General features: G+C 41.0%; 1 protein-coding gene across 3 annotated transcripts in view; it reads right to left on the bottom strand.

Moving 5' to 3' along the window:
* The window catches only part of SMPD3 (sphingomyelin phosphodiesterase 3), a 125,303-nt gene extending 110,124 nt beyond the window's left edge, over window positions 1-15,179 (bottom strand). For all 3 annotated transcript variants that reach the window (XM_069793718.1, XM_069793719.1, XM_069793717.1), the window contains exon 1: window positions 14,871-15,179. The gene's annotated coding sequence lies outside the window, so the exon portion shown is untranslated. The remainder of the gene's footprint in view (window positions 1-14,870) is intronic.
* Between the last annotated feature and the right edge of the window lie 382 nt (window positions 15,180-15,561).

Raw genomic sequence — 15,561 nt, 5'->3', positions numbered from 1 at the left:
CATTTGTTATTTAAGTGGACTAGGATGGTATCACTTAGCTTTAACATGCTCCAGGAATCACTTCCTAAAAGAAGCTGCTGTGCAAAATGAGGCTGAATTATACATTTTGAAGCTTTCACAACTTTGAACTTTAATATAAAATATGGAACACCAAAGCCAAAATTCTGCCTTCAGCACAATTCTTTGTCCCAAAGACATAATACAAGTATTTTGTTATTGGAGTTTCCTTGAGGATATTTGAGTTTAGCAGTACAGTAGTTGCTTACACTTTTATGTTCAAATGTGAAACTGAAATGACAGCTTTGACAAATTCATACAGTTATTACACTAGAAAGTCAGTTTCCATTAGTTCCCTGAACTGCCATACAGAAAAATAGAATCATCAGACTTTTTTGCATGCTGTGATCACAGCTATAAGCAGAATTCTCCAAGCATCTGTTAAGAAACTCTTGCCTTTAAAAGATGTGCATGACATCTAACGTAGAACTGTTCAGCTTTTTACTGCTACCACCTGCCCTGATAATTTAAACATGTTATTTTCTTAACACAAACTCTCTTTACCCCAGTTACAAATATAGACTTTTAAAAGAGGCAATGTTAATTCTAACTTATCTAAACATAGATGAGACAACAAAAACATCAGGGACTTAATGTAAAAACCTTCTAATACCCTAGCATATAATTACATTATTCATTAGCAAGTAACTCAAGTGGGTGTAATTTAGTGTTTCCTTCCTGCCCCTTGAGCAAATACAACACAGAATAGTTAATCAATTTGATTCCAAGCTCTTAAAATCCACTGTCTCAATAAAATCTGATAGATTCACAGAAGGGCTCCACCCCAGCCTACCCTCAAGGATCAAGAAGGCTTACCCAACTTATTTATACATTCACCCACTCAAGGGGTGGAGGATGGCAGATAGACCATTCTTCCTTCATTTTCCAGTAAATTCAGCAGAAAGAAATTGCCCTGTAAGACTTACTTATCATCTGTTGCTCCTTTTGACTAACTCCACGTTTTGTGAGATGGGCTGATCATTCATGAGGTGCACTGCAAATGGGCACATCTGCCCTGATTCTCGCCTCAGACCTCCGGTTTCAACAAAAACAGTAACAAGGTTGCTTTGGTCTCAGCTTGGTACAGTCTGGGTAAGGCTCTGCACACCAACAAAAAAACCGAAGCCTTAAGTGTTTTACACAATCTCCCTATTAAAACATTGCTTATTTAGTAACAAATTACCTAATAAAATATTTAATTATTTAATAAATCTACTGCCATTGAAACACCTTTGCTCCATGCTGCCTAGCAGGGTTGATTTCCAGCGACAACACTGAAGAAACAGAACTAAGAAAGCTTTACAAGCAGAAGCCCATACTCTGAGGAGCACGGCGATCCGGGAAACTCGGCAATGGGAGGCCACGCCTTCCCGCTCACCGACACTCCTCACTCCTCACCTCCCGGTCCTCCCCAGCCTCCCCCTCAGCTGCCACTATTCCTGCGCTCGTCCAGGCTTTTTTCTCCCCTCTTCTCTTTTTTTTCTCCTTCTTCTACAAGGCTAGCGTGATAAAGCCAAGGAAGAGATAAACAAAAGAAGCCGGGTTTGGTTACTGCCTATAGGCTTGCCTCCCCTGAGGAGATAGCACGTTCCGAAACCGAGCCGGTCCTCGCCTGCCCAGAGGAAACTGTAATGGCACCTTCACTCTCCAACCAGCGCGATAGCAGATGAGGCCGCTTTCCCGCTGCCCTTGCTCTGATTGGCTGCTCAGCAGCAGAGGCGGAGACACGGCGGGAAAGCACCAACCGGAGGCGAGGGCAGCGCTGTGTAAGGGCTGTGAGGCTGAGGAGAGCACAAGATGGTGGTGATTGGCGCTGTGAGGCGCTTTGGTGAAAGAAAGACTCTCTTGTTCCTGGGAGCCAGGTGCCTAGCTTTGGTGAAGGGTGACACGTCAGTTGGTGTTCTCCAGATGAAGTATAATCTGTATGTTCTTCTTCTCAATACTAGATTTGTTTAGAGGTAGCTAATGTTAGCTTCAGAAGTAAAGTGTCAGTGCCCTCTTGAGGAATTGCCTTGCTTTATCTTACCTATATCTTTCCAATACTATGCAACGAACTTAACACCACAGTCAGTTTTTAAACTAGTAAAAAGGTGCTTTAACTGATGTCTTAACTGATTGTGATGAGTAAGTCCTGCCAGCTTTATTGATGCCAAATTGCCTGGCTGGCTTGCTGACTATTAGGCCACTTTTACCAGTTCTTAAACTGGGAAGTGACTAAGGTACAGAATCAGAGGATTGAGTATAAGCCTGGCAGGAGTTGACTCCGTTAAGCGAGTGCTGCATGGGAGAGAGAGTAATCCTCCCTGGGATGTAGAAGAGCTGCTCATGTTACCTGTTTGGCCTTCCGGCATTTTTGTTGCTTAGTCCCTCCTGGGATCTCCTTGTAGCAGCAGTGGCTTTCCTGCCCTCTCACTGTTGCTTCACATTGCTGCTGCCTTCTAGCAGAACTGGAATGCAACAAAAAGCTAGGAGAGGGAAACTTGAGATGGCCTGAAGAAGAAGGGAAATACCATGAAAGTGTGTTTTAACTTCTGATATATCTGTAGATAGTGAGGTGTAGGGTCGGGAGGGACAATGGGTTTGAGCTCTATCAGATCTCTGTGAGCCTGTTTCCACTTACTGGAAGAGGCTTCCAATTGTTATACAAGTTCTCTATAGTTTTCAGAGAGAACAGTTTCATCTAAGACTTGTACTACCTGCTTCTTTAAAGTAGCTTGATTACTAGTAGATTTAGGTACTCTTGCTGATGATAACTCTTACACTGTTAGGTTTTTTTCTCTGAACTGTAAGCATGTTAGTTTTTGTCAGTTGCATTGACTTATTTTTGTCATTCTGATGATGATTTTTATGCTCATTATTACATTAGCAGTTTTTTAAAATCTATTTTATGTACCCAAAAGTCTGGGATGGGTACTTCATGATTATGTTGGCTTTTTGCATCAATGTGTGATCTATAATGTTTTGGAGCCATCCCATAGTGTTTATTTAGTTAGGTTGGCTGGCCTGTGTGTTAAAAATCTTTCTGCATTTTGGAAAGTAATCTAATTTTCTGAATACCAGAAAGATAATCTTATTCCGTAAGAAATTTCACGGGATTTTTAATATTCTGCTCGTCCATGCCACAGCCATTTTTCTTCTGCAGTAGTGGTAAAATTCTCAGCACAGCTTAAAGAATTTTGGAAGAGCTGTCTTCGACAATGAGCTTTTTTTTCTTAAACTGTACAGCTTAAACACTCAATATTATATAGTACATGTTTCATGAAAACAGCATGTACTGAAGTGTGTATCTGTGTAGTAAAGCAACTCTAAATATGAACTGTTGCTTCTTACGATGGTATCAAGTGCTAATAAAATTTGAGATTAATTTTCATGAGACCTCAGGACACCTCCCTGTGCATGTAAAACTGTTCAGTTCTCAAACTTTTTCTTTCTGCAACCCCCACCCCATGTACATTTAAGTCACTCCATTTCCAAGAATATGTTATGGCCAAATTTTCCAGTTTTTTTTTGTAAATGTGAAGTGGATTGTACTAAAAGTATTTGAAAGCATGTGGAAACTTGATTGCAAATATTAAGTGGGTCTCAAGATACAGCTATTGCAGTTGACTGCTACAAATGTCTGGAATCTTACTGATAGGAAATCTGTAGCTGTGAGAAATGCAAGCTTTGTGGAAACTATTTTCTTCTTAGTAGACAGACTTTAAATCTGGGGAGGGGCGGTGTCACAGTTCTTAGCTTCTGACAGTTTTTCGTATTGAATACCAAGAGGTAGCTTTTTGCAAATTAATTCTAGGCGATAGATTTATCGGTGCTTATGTCTATTAAACATTTTCTGTACTTGCTGTGAAATCACTTATACATCTCTGAACTATATGCTTCTGTTTTTTCAGGTAATGCTTGACCTTTTAATCATTCAATTGTCTCTTTGCTTCTGCACTGATGCTGAACTGTCAGGCTTGGGGCCTTATACATTGCCTGCCGTTCAGCACATCATCCACATTTTTATAGAAACTGTTGAAATTGCATGATTCCTCTCACTTCACTTATGTGCTTGGCAGCAGTTCCTTCATGGGTATAGCTGTTGTTTTTCCTCTCTACTAAATGTTCTAGCTCTTGCAGTGTCAGTTCCTTTACCAGCCATCTGTCTTGCTGGCTCACTCACTATCTTAACAGCTCTCCTTCTCAGAGTAGATGCAAGTCCTAGTGAGTACACCATCAGCTGTTAATTTTTTATTCAGAAGCTTTTAAAACAATTGTTGCTGCACACAAATATTCTATATTTCAGTCCTCCCTATGCAGGCCTTGGCATTTATGGTTGCTTTCTTCAGCCTTCTCCTTTTTCTAGGTTCTTTCGCAACTTGTTTCTCTATCACCTCATTTATTTTCCTGAAATTCTTAGAGTAATTTTCTTCATTGGACAAACTAACTTGCTCCTGAATTCTGTCTGAAAAGTGCATGTCTGAATGCAAGGAAAATTCAGTCCAGTTCTGTTTGTTGTTTCCCGGTAACTCTATTCTTTTAAATCTGTGAAAGAGGCATTTAAATACTTTCAGATATTACATAAGTCAGGTAATATCAGTCTTATGTTTCTCAGGAGCTATCTTTTGTCAAGAAGTTAAGAGAATAACTTCTTTGTAGCAGTATCAGTGTTACAGATAGGATAGATTGTCTTGTAGCTCAGGGGCTGGCATACTGCTAAACAATCTAGCAGTCTTTTTGATGAAAAGTTCTCTTTGCTTGTAGGCTGGTCAGGCCTGGATGCAAAATTGCTTTATGAAGCCCCTAGTGTATAGTATCCGTTATTATAGTAGCAGTTTGTTTTATTTTCATACACTATACCTGCTTTATAATCTGCCAGTAGCTAAGGTTCATTTAGGTAGTGCCGAGAGCATTATAAACCACTACTTGGTGTTAGCACAGTTTTCAGGGGTAGAAATGAATCACACAGATAATAATTTCAATAAAGATAGAGACATACCAGATTTTTTTTTAATGTATGTTGATAAGCCTTTCTCAGACCCTCTGCTCCTTTCCTGGACAAATTCAAATATTGTTTATTGCTGGTGCCAATTAGTCAGCCAAGCTGACAGCTGTCCTCATGAAGATGACCCCAAGAGATTAAAACTCCTGGGACACTGATTTGTATGTTAGATATTACTGTTTGTCATCTTCTAAGGGTCTTTCGTATGTGTTGGTTCTTAAAGATAAAAAGACCTGAGTGTGCTTACAGTGGTAACTAATAATTAGTAAGCTGGATTTTATTTCCCCACTGTATTTATGGCCTCCAGGGTAAATTTAGACCTGTCATTTAATACATCTAGTGAGGGACTGTCTAGGCAAGGATGGTTTGTTTCCAAACTAAACCACTGCAGCTGAAACAGGTCTTCTCCCATTATGATGCTGTTATGCCAGTAAAGGTGTGTTCATAATCGATGGGTCTGTCCTGGGCTAGGAAGTTAAAGCTGTATTACTATAGTGGTAATAGAATTTATGCTAGTATAATAATTCTAGTGCTACAGAACAGCTTGTAGTCTTACTAAAAGTTACACAAAGTCTTTCTGGCATTGCCCAGGCCTTTTTTATACGGTCTTTGTGCACAGAAAGTGAAAACAGTCAAAACAGCAACATGGAAGAGAGTGAGAGTGTAAATTAATTTCTTTTCTGTCTTTTTCTCAGGCGAGTCAACTTCCTGTCCCCAACATGTGATTTCCAATAGAAAGGTGGCATAGTGCTAGTATTTGAGGCTGTAGAAGTTGACTCCAAAACCCTATTAAGTGAGGTTGTCAAGTGTGGTCATGACAAGCCTTATGATTAAGTATGACCATGAGAGGCAGATGAATTTGAAAATGTCCAGAAGTCTGCAGCTGTGAACTGGTAACTAATAAACTTTTCCTCTCATTAAGTGAAGCCGCAGATATCTTATGCTAAAAAAAGCAAGTAGTCAAACCCAGGAAAGCTGCAGACAGAAGCTGGTGAGCTATAACTTAGCTTCCCCTCCTTGTTACTAGGATGTACTCTGTACCCTAGGTTCAAACTAAGCATTCTCCCATTAATAAGGAGTGTCATCATTGTTAGGTGAACACGCTGCCTATGTTAATTTACTGTGCTGGAAATAACAAGTAAACTCCCTACAGAAGAATAAAACTATTCACCAGAATGTGATTGGAAGGGTATTTTAAGAGCAGACAAAATCCACTTACATGCTAGGCTAGAAAGAGCTAGCTGCTACTTAGCATCCTATTAACTAAAAGGAATCTCTCAATTAATTCCCTCTGGGGGAAAAAAAAAAAAATCATTAGGCCTCACAAGATTTCAAAATTGTGTACTTTAAATAATCTCAGTTACCAGAGAGAATTCCTGCTAACAAACCAGTCAAAATATGAACCAATATAGTTAAGGAAGTGTGAAGTGAATAAAAACTTAACTTTTTCATTAGATTAATAAAATCTCTCCATCACGGAAAATAAGAGAGGCTTTAGCTTCATCATAGTTTTTACATTGTATTCTAATTAAATACATTTGCATTTTATTAAAACTATCTGAATAACTCACACTTCCAGTTGCCAAGACATGCTCATCTGCAACATCCTAAAGTAATAGAAACATCACTGTGTAGAGCTTATTAATCTTTTTCATACTTTCTGAAACAAGGCAGGCTGTTCCATTTACTTAAAATGGGTTCACTGAGAAGTTAGATTAAGGAACTAATATTTCCATATTCTGTAAAAATGAATTATATGATATAACTTGTGTTGTGACACAAACATAAAGCCTCTATATAGGTAAGTTCTGAATGGAGAAATCTGGAGCTGGGCCCTGCAGCATTGTCGGAAGTAGCTCTTCAGAGGCAGATTATGAAATTAGAGCTGTAATCTCTGCTTGACATAGAGTTAATATGCAGCCTTTCCGGGGCTGAAGCTGTTTAATGGTTCTTCCATCTGTCAGGATTTTCCTAGCTTCTACGGGAAAGAAATACATACATTTGAAACTGAGATTGCATAGAGGAAAGCTTTCTTTGTGGGTATGTTATAGAAACCTTTCTAAGAACTGTAGGTAGCTGCTGGCAGACCACCAGGTGAAGGAGTGAATGGGTGTTATGGCAGTAGTTACTTACAATAACCAAACAAATTAAAAATCCTTTTTCCCCTCTTTGGTGTGACACTTGAGATTTGTTTGTGTGAGAGAAAATAGTGGGAAAAATAATAGTCAAAAGCATTAAGACCTGAGGAGAATGATTGACCTGAATGGAAGCCTATGTGGGGTTTTTTTTGTTTGCTTCTTTTAGGACTGGGCTTAGCTTTTTCTTTCTGAGAAAGTTTAGTGTGCAAAATCTGCAAGGTTCATGTATAAACTAAACTTGAAGGGGCTTGCCATTGTGAATAATGAAATCAAGCATCATATCAGCTGGCAGAGATGAACTCTTCATATTTGTTTTAAGTTATTGTGCAGACTGTCTCAGAAAGTCAAAACAGTGAACATATAAAGGAATACTTATTTCATGCTGACCTAGTGACCTGGTAAGGTAGAGTTCTGCACCTATAGATTGACTGTTATGTTCCATAGCCTTTTCTTGCAGGACCAAAACATGGACTAATGCAGTTAGATATGTGCATCAGCAGCCTTTGTGCTGTGTGTCAGAGAAACTTTCAGTAAAGGTTTCTATGTTCAATAAAGATTTAGCTGTGTCTGTACCTTTTCACCTCATGTACCTTGGATAAATTACTGTTTTGCTTTGGAAGACATGAAGAGGAGAATATTGGGCTAAAGCTGGAGGTTCTGAGAAGTGATCAGAAGGGTGGCTTTTAAAAAGTTGCAATTATGAATTTCTGTCACTCATGTTATTTGAAAATTAATAGTTTAACAAAGAAGCTGAAATGACAAATTCAGGGCCTTCTCTCCAGTGAATAAAAATAATTTTATACCCAAGATATGCCCATCCATTTACAGCAGTATACAATTGGAATTAGGTCTGTCAGTCAGTGGTAGCCAATTGCTCGAGCTTCATTTCCACTGTATGTTGTTCTTTCAAAGGAATGCTTATTATATAGCTGATACCCGGACAGCAACTAGAGTAATCTACATAATTGCACCTTATCAGGACAGGCTTTTTTCAGTAATTTTTCCACCTTTGGTGTGGGAGTAAGAAAAGTTTCCCCAGGACTAGGAACGATGAATTGCTGGTTTTAGATTACACAGTCATCTTTACTTTTGCATTGTCTTGCCATGTTTGAAGGGTACAGGCAGCTTAAAGTTAAAGCTCTATAGAGCTGTAAGTTTCATCATGAAAAAGTGATGGTATGTCCATCCTCTATGACTAGCAAGAATCCTCATCTCCAGTGTGTGCCAGCAAAATATGCATCCTGATGCTCAGGAATAAATTATGGGCACTAATTGTCAGGGTCTCTTCCTCCCTCTCTCCTCAAAGAAGCACTAAGGGATCCCACCATGGATTTTATCCTTCTTTTCTCTTACTCGTGGGGAGAAGAGAACACAAACTTCTCTCTACCCTCTGAATAGATTTACTTACATAACCCAGCCCACACAGAAATAATAAAATCAACAAGATTCTTATCTTGCTTCATTGGTCTCTGCCAGTTCTTTAGCTTGGATAAGAGACTCCTGTCTATGTTGTGTTTTCTAGACTCACTGCCTTTTCCTTCTGCTGGTAGGGTCATCAGTGGAGTTCAGCTTTGAGCTGGATGAAGCACTTTATAGAAAAAGCTGCAAAACTCTGACCATTCATCTGCATGGCAGTACTGATTTCACAGAACTAACTGTGCTGAGGAGTTGGGAGCTGATTAGTTTTTCTTCCAGTCCATGATATTTGAAGTGTTTCAGGGCACACTCACTATATTTTAATGTATCTTCACTTCACTTGTCATTTCTCAGACAGAATTTCTCATTGTTTTCAGTATCAGTGACAGACCGTTCTGCTTAGCAATATGGGAAGGGTGGAGTAGCCTGTATAGAAAGCTACAGCCCCTCAACTGATAGCTGCTCATTTTTTTTAAATAATATTATCTCTTCCCAGGCAGGGTTAAACTCTGCCTTTTCTCCATCCAGCAAATGCACAGAAAAGAAAGAAAATTAAGTTGCGCAACTTCCTGAGGCAAGCGATCATGAATCTTTCTGCTACCAGTTACCCTAAAGATGTCTATGGATTTTTACACCTTTTTCCTGACATGGTTTTGTCCATGTTTGAGTAAGTGAAGGAAGTGACTATTTTAACTCCTCTCTTGGCAGAGAGGAGATTAAAGCAAGACATCCTGCTTAAAAGTGAATAGCTTCTACTGTACTTGAAGCACTGTATAGGTGGGAAAGATCAAAAAAATAAAACCGGTATTGAAACAAAACTGTTAATCAAATGTTAATGTGTTCAGAAATTGTCAAGAGGGACAGATGGAATCCTGTGATTCTCTCTCTTCTCCTTGAGTCAGTTTTTAAAATATATTAAAAGCTCATGTACTTTTGAGTGGCATATATGGCTTGTCACTTTAGAGTTTATTTTTGCTATTGTTAATACTGAAATAGACTGTGCCTAAGTTACAGTAGTTGACAGAAGTCTTAAGTACCACAAAGAAAATACTTGTCTTGCATTTATGATCTCAGCATTCAGATTTAGGGACCTGTATGTGGTTAAACTTTGAAATTATGTAACAGTAATAGAATACTGTTCAAGTTGCTTTTTAGCAAGCAAGGGAGTGTGTGTGGGGAGTGTGATTGTACAGTAAACACTTAAACTTTTTCCGTAAGTGTATTCTTTAAGACAGCATTCAGCTACCCAGAACAGTGCCTAGGACACGCTCTCTGCAGTTTGCACTGAACTCATAGTGAATCTTGTGGTATTTTTCCCATGAGACAGTGATATAAGTCTAAGCCTTGATGTACTTCATATTTAAATCAGAACTTCTCAGCTTATGTTGTCTAATTGGAACCCATTCCCTGGTAACATATTTCTGGAGTAAATATCCCCTTGATTATCTGAAGAATATGCATTTTGAATGATCTTAAAACTGAACAGAGTTGTTAAATCTTGTTCTAATTCTGTAGTTGAGCTGTGTCATAGGTCACACGCTAGTTTCCAGAGTGTTAACAAAGGGCACCTTTAAGAATCATTTCCTGTATTTTTAGGATGCCAATTTGATGTTTATCCGCTCTGTGTTTGCGGTGCTGAAATTTTAATGCACTTCCAAAGCAAAGATACCACACCATGTCACCAGAGCTGCTCTCTACCTGGAAATATAAACAAGAATAGTCCCTATCAGCAGGTATAAAGCTAAGTGGACAGGTAGAGGCTAAACTTCTTATGACTGGAATATTGGTTGTGCACAGATGACTCTTATAATGTTTGAGACATCTTGGGTCCAAATCTAAAGAAGACTGTATAACCGTCTTAAACTGAAAGAAATTCTGGCTGTTTCAGAAATTTGAAAGAATTTGGTCCTGTTTCATATGGAATACCTAAGATGGCTGTATTTGCAAATTTTGTCAAGTTGCATTTTCTGAGGACAAGTTGCATTTTCTGAGGACAAGTAGCAAAAGGTTTAACAAAAAAAAAAAACCTTGTAACTTTTTTATAGCAGCCTCAGACCAGTCTCAAAAAAAGCAAAAAAGAAACCTGAAGAATGACAGAGTCTAAGTTATTTTGTGCAGTTCTCACAAAAAGGTGCTAGTCCAGGCACATCATCTATGCTATCTGTAGAATAGCAGGTGAGTGAAGAATACAAAGTAGCATTTAACCTGAAGCCTAGTAGGCCAGCAGCCAGAGGGAATAAGCATCACACACAGACAGAACAGCAGGCATGCTGCCCAGCCATCCGCTCCCATTGAGGAGACTGGGGTCAGCTCACACACAGAGTGCTTTCTTTCTGTTCTTTAAATATACTTGTTAAACCTGAGACTTGTAGCACAAGATTCAAGATGGAAATTTCTCAGTCTCCCTCACCTTCACTAAGATTTTCAATAATCATGAAGTTGCTTGCTCCTGCTTTGACTTAAGAGGATGTTTTCTGGTCACTTCGTTAAGGTATGGCAGCATTTTGCCTGCTTTTAGAGTAAAAGCTGAGTGACCCTGACAGTGTAGTCATCAAAGGGCAGTATTTGCATGACTAAGTCAGGAATCACCAAAATCTGGTAACTTCCTAGTGGATGAACACAACCTTATGTGCAGGGCTTGCCCTCTATCCCATATTTCTCTTCTTATCCCCATCCCAAGCATTAGAAGCAAAGTTGAGTAGAACTTAGTCAAGAAGGAAAATCTTGTATTCATTGCAATTCTACATAGATGCTGTCCCCAAACTATACGTTTCTCAGAAACTAGTTGTTCAAGACAAAATAAAATGAAAGTGAATATTTCTGCACAAATCTTTGTCAGCATTGTATTGTCAGCTCAAATTATGGACTGTTCCTTTTTACAACAATGGCACAATTCAACTGTAGTCTAACGTTTTCCCAGATTTTACAGTGAGTTTGACCTGCAATACATAAAAGTATATGATTATACCAGTCATGCTTGGAGAGCAGCTACAATTTTCTTCTGTTTATTCCTGAGCGATGCAGAGAATTTACTAAAAATGCTTAAAACCTGTAGATAAATATTCACAAGTTAGGAGCTATACCTTCAAAAATTACTGAGAATATTACTTGCTACTTGAAGCAAGTCACTGGGATTACTCCTTTTAAGTTAGCAGGCCCTCTCTTGTAAGAGGAAGCAGTTCAGTAACTGCTTATTGCAATGTGCATTAAAATATCTTCTTTGAAGGGTAGACTTGGGAGTATCATACTAACAATTCAAAGACATTTATGGGGATAAGTAAAATATAGTTATATTTAATGCCAAGCATTGCTAGAATTCAAGCAGAAAATTGGCATAAAATTATTTTTTCTTTTTTTTAGAGTTGTAGAAAATACGGAGACCATCTTGGCCACAATCCAGGGAATAGAACAGCGTATTGGATTTTTTTTTGGTAATACAGGGTACTTTGGTTCTCCCTCATAAAGGTATGTGTCTTGTCACTCTCCCTCATACAGATAGCAGTAAAAATGCACTAGTCTCTCCTTTTCAATAGCACGTGTTGATTTTTAACTACAGTGGTTTTGTACAGATTGTGCTTATAAGGATTTTTTTAATCTTTAAAAAAAACCACCCGTACTGCCTTGCTATATAGTGTGATCATAACAGTGGCTCTAATGTTAAAAATATTTCCAGATCAGTTTTTTGTGCAAGTCTTTTTGAAAAATAGACTTCTACTTAAGTGTAATGGAAACATTTCCATGACTTCAGCAGTCTACTATAGAAGTTAAAATAAACATTTCCATGGAGATTGCAACTCGAGATTTACTGTACTGTGCTGAATGCATGATAACTGGACAGGGAAAGTTGCAGTGGATCCTACATCAGAAAAATATTGATTGTTTATTGCCCAAGCTGACGTGTAAGTAATTAGCATAAATGTTCTATTTGCACTAGCCTTTAGCGTAAACAATTTCCTGGTAACAGAAGTGTCCTTTTTAAAATATTTGGGGAAGACCAGATCGTTGGCTTTATTAAAAGCATGCTGCACTAGTTTCATTAGCACAAAGCAGCTTTGTCTTTGTCCTAACTGACCGGGTGAAAATATGTATGTGGCAGCAAGAACAGAGTCTCGGTTTATGAATTATGGCAATGGAGGGGTGTGGTCAGAGCATGCTGCTTAGCTCTTCTGATATTTTAGTGGCTTCTCAAGGGCTGTTGCAAGCAGCAGCAACTGAAAATATACAACTGAAATGTCCACAGTGCCCTTCTGGTATTAAGCCTCTTTCATTCCTACCCAAAAATGAAAGCCTGTTTTAAGGTTTAACAGTGTCCTTTTAAATTAGAAGCAAACTGCCACAGTGAGATATTCAGACTGGGTTAGGCAGTGTATGCTATGGTTACCATCACTAAACAGAGCTCGATCTGTTAAGATCAAAATGGTTGACTTGTCACTCTATAGTAATTGTTCCCTGTGGAAAAAATTCAATAGCATAGCTTAAATCACACATAGCTGATCACGTGCTCTGAGGCTTCTGTGGTGCTGAGACTAAAAGGCAGAGGTAGGGAGGAGCTGTGTCAGGAAATCTTTTAATTCTGCTGGCCAGGGGGAAGCTTGCCTTGCATGCAGTCATATGCACAAATTGATTTTTAATTTTACAGTAATGCACTTTTATAATTGTTAACTCAATTCCTAAAACGCTGCTTTTAAGGGCCTGATGTTATGCCCCTGCATGTCCAAGGTGCCCATTGGAAGGAGAGTTTTTGGATGTGCAATGACTGTGAGATGGTACCCAATCTGTTCAACTTCTTTTGTTTAGAGCACAAAAACTGTTAAACTGCAGCCTATATAAGACAAATTGAATATGTGCTATCCTGGAAATGAATTATATACATGAACCTTAAAGTCATTAGTGCAAAAAAAAGTCAAGTCAATGAAATACGAAAAGTACTAGGTTTTATCCAGACTGGAGAATCTTTAATAACATGGGAACTGATGTGAGTCATATCAACTTGCTTTTAAACACCTGCCTTACTGATCCCAGTAATTGCCTTTCTGGCTCTTTTGCTGGTTTAATACATGATATAGTAACATGGGGAGTGGGGGATGCCTTATACACCAAGAAATTCTTTCTAGATACAGGGCAGAAGTGTTAATAGTATGCTAATTAGACTGCATTTAGTTTTCTAAAGGAAGTGATTTTTTTTAATCTTAGTTTGGTTCTTCAGTTTCTTGTCAAAATCAGCATAGAAACTGTGCAAGTTCCCAGTCTGGCTGCATGCAGTCTCCTCAGTTAAACTTTTCTCACTATCTAGACCCAAGAAAAGTGCTGAGTTTCTGTTCTGCTAACCTTCCCCTTCCCATGCCACTCTGAGAAATTGTAAGTCAACCTGTATTACCAACAGGAAAAAAAACCCACCAGTTGCAGCCTACTCTATCTAGGGTAAAACGTACCGTCCTTTGATAGCTAAGGAATACTCACCAATCCTTTGACAACAGAAGCTACTACACATACAAGCAGTTAAGAACACTTGCTGCTTGATTATGCATGTTTAATATGCTTGCTCAATTCCCTATTCACCACCCAGCACTAAGAGGAAGTGAAGCATCAGGCATAGCAGCACAATGCTTGGCTGTAAATGACTTCATGTAGGATGTAACTTGTCATTTGGCCTGAAATACAGTGGAATTTTTCCCTCCCTTTTCTGACACCTATTCACAGAAACACTGTGTATGCTAGTCTGCCTCTAACCTTCTGCTGCTTGTCCTAGCTCTTTGGTGGGGCTAGTAATCCATACAGAAATAAGTAAGAAATTATTGCTATGCAAAATCTACACAAGCACTACAGCTAAGGAGGGTACTCAAGGAAACCATTTTGCAGTCTTGATTGTAGCAGTACCTCCTTACCTGTACGACGAACACTGCCTTTATCTTTTCCACTGCTGAACCATGAGAATAGGAACATGATTCCAAGAGCAAATTAATCTATTTAAGTGGGGTTTTTCCCTACATATAACTAAGCACAGATATTTGCATTTAACCAGCCGTCCCTCTCTTCTCTTCCCTTCCCCACTCCCCGGAAATTAAAATAATGAAACTACTTAAAAGGCATATGCACTGCACCGCTTTGTTCCCCGTGGTCCACCTCGCGGTGCTCGCTCCCTGCCAGACAACTCGCGTCTCCATCAGCCGCCGGGTCTCCGGCCGGCAAAAGCCCCTCGAGCCGGGCCCCGCAGGCGGCTCAGAGCAGCGGGGCGGGCGGGGATGCAATGCGGATGGGCGGGGAGGGAGAGGCTTTACCTGCCGCGTTCCCCCGCGGAGCCAGAGGCGCCTGGAGCTGCTGCATCCACGCCGGGGCGCGGCGGGCGCTCAGAGTGCCTGGCGGAGACGGCTGAGCGCCGGAGCCATCGCCGCGCCGGGGAGCGGTGGGAAGGGAGAGCCGCCGGAGCCTCCGTACGCCGGGGGGAGACTCAGCACCTGGGCGCTGAACAGCTCCACGGAGCGCCACAGGCGGGGCAGGCGCCGCGCTCCCCGCCCCTGGGCGCGGGAGGGCCGCGCCGCCGCCCGCCTCCCGCCTCGCTGCACGGCGCTGCGGCCGCCCCGCCCCGCCCCGCTCCGCCCCGCTCCGCTCCGCTGCCGCCGCGGGCGGGGACCCGGCCCGCGGGCGGCGGCCGAGCAGCGAGGGCGGGAATGACCACACTTCCCAGCCGCCCCCGCGGCGGCAGGGAGACGGCTTTGCTCCCGGGGGCAGCCGGGAGTTGTAGTCCTGTCGCTTGCGGAGCGCTGAGAGCACCGGCGTCAGGGGCTCGGTTGGGCGGTGCCGGGCGCCGGGAGGCGAGGGCGGGGGCTGGCTCCCGGCCCGCTTGGGAGCCGGCGGCCTCGCGCCTCTGCCCCGGGGCGGGCCCGCGCGCGCACGGGGGAGAGAGGCGCTCGCGCCTGCGGCCTCAGGGCGGGGCGCGCGGTCGAGCCACGGGTTCATCCGCTCCCCCGG

The sequence above is a fragment of the Haliaeetus albicilla genome, chromosome 10 (assembly GCF_947461875.1).
Source record: "Haliaeetus albicilla chromosome 10, bHalAlb1.1, whole genome shotgun sequence".
Taxonomy (NCBI): domain Eukaryota; kingdom Metazoa; phylum Chordata; class Aves; order Accipitriformes; family Accipitridae; genus Haliaeetus; species Haliaeetus albicilla.
The sequence above is the reverse complement of the archived record's forward strand: the minus strand, read 5'-3'. Positions and strand labels throughout refer to the sequence as shown.